The 4,691-nt window shown below is 25.9% G+C and overlaps 1 long non-coding RNA gene across 1 annotated transcript; it reads right to left on the bottom strand.

The window, feature by feature from the left end:
- Positions 1–791: 791 nt before the first annotated feature.
- Positions 792–4,371, bottom strand: LOC122271072 (uncharacterized). The gene is made up of 2 exons (XR_006226146.2): positions 4,070–4,371; positions 792–1,648 (listed from the first exon to the last, which is right to left on the bottom strand). It is a non-coding gene; the product is annotated as an uncharacterized lncRNA (long non-coding RNA).
- Positions 4,372–4,691: the final 320 nt, after the last annotated feature.

Here is a 4,691-nt window from a genome sequence, read left to right as displayed (position 1 = left end):
ACGCATTTTAGTAATTCTATGTACTTGCAACTTTTGTGTAGCAAATAAAGCTATTATTTTTTCTTATTTTCTTTGTTATTCTCGTAATCTTTTTTGTTTTTATTGTGTTATATATACACCACTTGTTACCATCATCATTAAAGAATGTTAATTTACTCAAACAAGTTTTTCGATTTATATTCCTTATGCAAGCTATTATTTTGTAATAATTATTATCAAACTCATTACAAAAAATCTTATGCTATATCATGCTCTTTTAAAGCCAATTTTTTTAACAACTGATATTGTAAATAGATATAGGGTTTAAAAATTTTTTCTTTTTCTAAAAATAAATTATACATAAATAAACTTTAATTTTTCATCATTCTTCTCTGACATCCCTCGCCATATATCAAAAGTAAAACCTGGTCCTACTGGTAATCTATTGGACTTGTTGATTTTAAATTATGAATTAAAATAGTTAAAGCAAAAAGACTGCTTCAATAAATGTAAATAAATTTGGATTTCAGTGATATTTGCCGAGAAACTTTAGCAACTTTAGAAAAAGCTTCCAGAAAGATCTAGAAACATTCTTTGATACTCAATAACTTTAGGCATTTGCTATTTGATTCCTACATCGTTTATTATTGTTATTTATAGAGTATCATTTACTTCAAGAAAAGTATTGATTTCTATAAATTTTGCATGCTGAAACCTTTTACATCTAATACAGAAAAATATACTATTTATAAAATTTATTATACAACTCCACTGAAATCCAATTTTATTTTTTTGCAACATACAAGCAATAGTTCTTAGTTTAAAAAATTTTATTGGTAAAAACATCATTGGATTACAAATCAATTGAAATGGGAAAGAACAATATATTAAATTGAATGAAATAATTTTTATAGTAAATTAAACATATTAGTTTAAGGAAATAATTTTAATGGAATACACTGAAACTATGAATGAAGAAATTTATAAGCTCTCAGCCATAAACAATTTTGACTAATTTCTAGTACTTAAAAAGAAGAGAATAAGAACAAAAAGATTGAAGAAAACTGTCCCAAAGATTTATAAATATTTTATGTAACATGCATATACATTATGCAGTACCAACATTAAAATTTTACAATATAAAACAATTAGAAGAAGTTTACATTTAAAGAAAGAATCTTGAACTGTTTAATAATAAAAATATAATTTGAATTTTAATCTACAAAGAATATATAATAGCAAATTTCCTCAGATTTAATGTTTAGAAAATATAGTTAAAAACTTTTGTATAACAATTTTGAATAGGCCATAGTAAAATGTTATTAACCCAATGAAAGATCCAGTACAAGAATTTTTTTTTTTAAAAATTGCTACCACAATAACCCCCAAAAATTTTTAGAACAAAAATAACTAATACATAATTAAGATTATAAAAGTCCTGATAAGATTAAGATTAATCAAGGTAATTAAGTAAATTAAGATAAAAAGTTATAAATGATTATGAAAGCTCCCTAAGGTCAAAACATTTTTCTCTGAACACTTTCACTACTGCTCTTTTTACTTCTGTTTATGGTTTTTAGAAAATGAAAGCTTGTAATTATTTCCGGCTGTGATATAATGCAGGTTATTTTAAATGCAGAAGAGGAGACGAAGAATAAATTCTGCCAACCTGTAAGAGATAAAAAAAAAAAAAATATTTGAAAAAATAAATAAATAAATAAAAGGTTAATAAATCTTTTCTTTACAATTGATTTAATTTTTTTATACTGTTATATTACATTATTATCATGCCGGCCTGTTGTGTGATATATCTTCTGTTGTGTGAATGTGGCCCACCCTATGAACGGGTATGTGGCAGTATGGCGTGGGTAACGTTGGTCGCCTCCGTGAAACTTTGGTTCACAGGCGCCCACAGGGTAACGCTAAATGAGTAACAATTACGGCATCTTCTATGGCGAGGAACGAAAAGTTCAGTGCCTGCCGTTATTTAAAAAAAAAACAAAACATTATTATCATTCGATTTTTTAGTGTCTTCTATGGAATTAGTGATTAACATTTGCTACGCCATCAACTTCTCCTAATACAATCAACTAATAATATCAAATTTTTTCCTAATACAACTTCGACTACTCCCCCTTAAAATTTACACAAAATTCTAACACAATTTCAAACATAAAAAAATTCTGAATTTTTTAATATATTTCAGTAAAATTGTTTAAAAGTAATAGTAGTGTTTCAAAATGGTCTACACCACATAAAATTAAACTATCCTTATTGAATATTCATTTAGAAAAAATAATAAACAAATTTAAACTATGCTCAAAATACACAAAGTTTCTACTTTACTAAATTTGAAAAGAAATAACTTCCTACGGCTGAAAAATAAATTGCCTATTAATGAGCACTTGAATTGTGCTGACTGTAACTTCCAATTTGTATATTTTTGAGGAGAATGAAGTTAGCAATCAAGTAACAAAATTAGTATCAACTCTTCATTAATATTAAAACAATATTTATAAAATCCATAGATTAAAAGTGTAAATTTACTTTGACAAAACTTGAATTTGATGAGCACAATGAGACATAGGCTATATATGTGGTATTTCATGAGAATTGCTCTTAATATGTCTTTTCAAATACCTTATCAAAAAATTAGTATTAGCGAATTAGTATTTAAAGAAGGAAAAAAAAAACACAGTCGAAAAATGACAAATCACTTTTCTGGAAGACAAAAGAAATATACAACAAGACACATTTGACTGTATAAAAAACACATCTTCAAGTTTCAACACCCAATTAAACCTCTTTTGATGTTAAGAACATCTACATTTTTTAACTGTAAATAGTCAGATTTCAATAGTGCATATGTTTTCCCCATACTTTTATACTAATTGTAACATACACACTTTTTGTTTTCCTTTTAGATAAGGATTATAAAAATACACATCAAAAGCGGTATTTAGAGAACACACTGTATATATTAAGTATTGTAAAGTTCGTAAAACTAGCACATTTGAATCAAATTATTTAAGATTTTGCATATCATATGTTTCCAAAAAGAAAATTTTTTTTGCTCTTTCTTAGAGCAAATAATGTAACTTTGAACAAAAAAAAATTTACTATTCTATTACATAAGTAAATAGAAATAAAAGTAAGTCCATAGGATTTCAATTTAATAACTGTAGCATAGCATAAAGCATCACAAACAGTCCAAAATGAAGTTGACTAAAGAAATATTAAACATTTTTATTCAACAACAAAACTTTCTATAGTTCATCAAGATAAAATTCTCATGAAAATAACTCATGAATAATTTTAAATTATTATACATGGAAATAAGATATTCTTTGTATGAAACAATTTTAGTGTCAAGTAAGCTAGTGTGTATCTGGTTAAATAAAACATAAGACATTTGGCAAAAAAGATAAAGTCAAACAAACAGACATTTTAAAATTCTCAAGCAAATTTGTATCAAACCAATATAAAAAGATCAAACCAATAAAAAAAGATCTTAATATTAAGCTAGAATGGCTGAATTTAAAATGGCTGAATTGTAATATAGAATTGACAACTAATCTAATTCCTAAATGAGACATATGGATCTTCATGTTTTTAAAATTCCACACTTATCATGACACAAAATTTTATCTGTAAGCAATTTTTCTTTAATTAAATATAGACAGAAAGTAACCAAAAACAACAATTACCTATGTAAAATTTTGACAGAAAATAATCTGTATTAATATCTACACAGTAATAAAAGTTAAGCAATAAATTATAGGTACTATAAAATGATAGAGCTGAAAAAAAGTTTAACTAAATATTTTATAAACTTTAATAAAAATTATTAATACACAAACGGATCGGGAATAAATGAACTATTAGGAATGGAATACATATTTTGTGTTTATTTCAGATTATTCAGTTCAGAAATACTTCGAATAATCTATTAACTACACAACTATACCATATATACATTAGTATAACGTATATTAGTATGTGATATAATTAGTAGTATTTAAAATAGAAAACGTAATATTCATTTTAAAAGCACATATAGTTGATTATAAACGAAGAAATTCTCACTTACCCGATAATATAGAGAAGTTTTCAAATCCTATTAGTACAGTACGTCTAGATTTCTTGAAAGAAAGGTTCAAAATAAACATATTCCCTGTAAACAAAAACATCTTCTTCTAAATCGTCACATTTCCCTAAAAATATTTCCCTACTGGTGAATGCGCGCGCTTACTTTGATCAACTTTACTTTTATGACTTACTTTGATTGCGCGCTTACTTAGATCAAAGTACTTTGATCGTGTCAACCCCCCCTCTACATACATCTACACTACAACAACGCATTTTCGCTATAGTTGTGGCGATAAGTTTCCTTTGCACAATCCGAAATTTGTAATATTATTTCATTTTATCATATTGCTTATAATATTAATGTTATCTATAATTTTCTAAATTTGGGTAGGAAGATAATATTCAAAGCTGTAATCGAACTATAGGAAGGTCACTGGTCTTAGAGTTTAGGTAAGAGAATATTATAGCAGAAGACTTACTATTAAAAAGAAAAAATCTACTATACAATTCTAGTCTAAGCTGATGATTTCGCAATTAAATGCTTAAATCACTGTAGCTACATAAATTACGAATGATTTTACCATCTGTAATTGAAACGGATTGCTTTTTAAATTTCGTATGGA

The sequence above is a fragment of the Parasteatoda tepidariorum genome, chromosome 10, assembly GCF_043381705.1.
Source record: "Parasteatoda tepidariorum isolate YZ-2023 chromosome 10, CAS_Ptep_4.0, whole genome shotgun sequence".
NCBI classification, from domain to species: domain Eukaryota; kingdom Metazoa; phylum Arthropoda; class Arachnida; order Araneae; family Theridiidae; genus Parasteatoda; species Parasteatoda tepidariorum.
The sequence above is the reverse complement of the archived record's forward strand: the minus strand, read 5'-3'. Positions and strand labels throughout refer to the sequence as shown.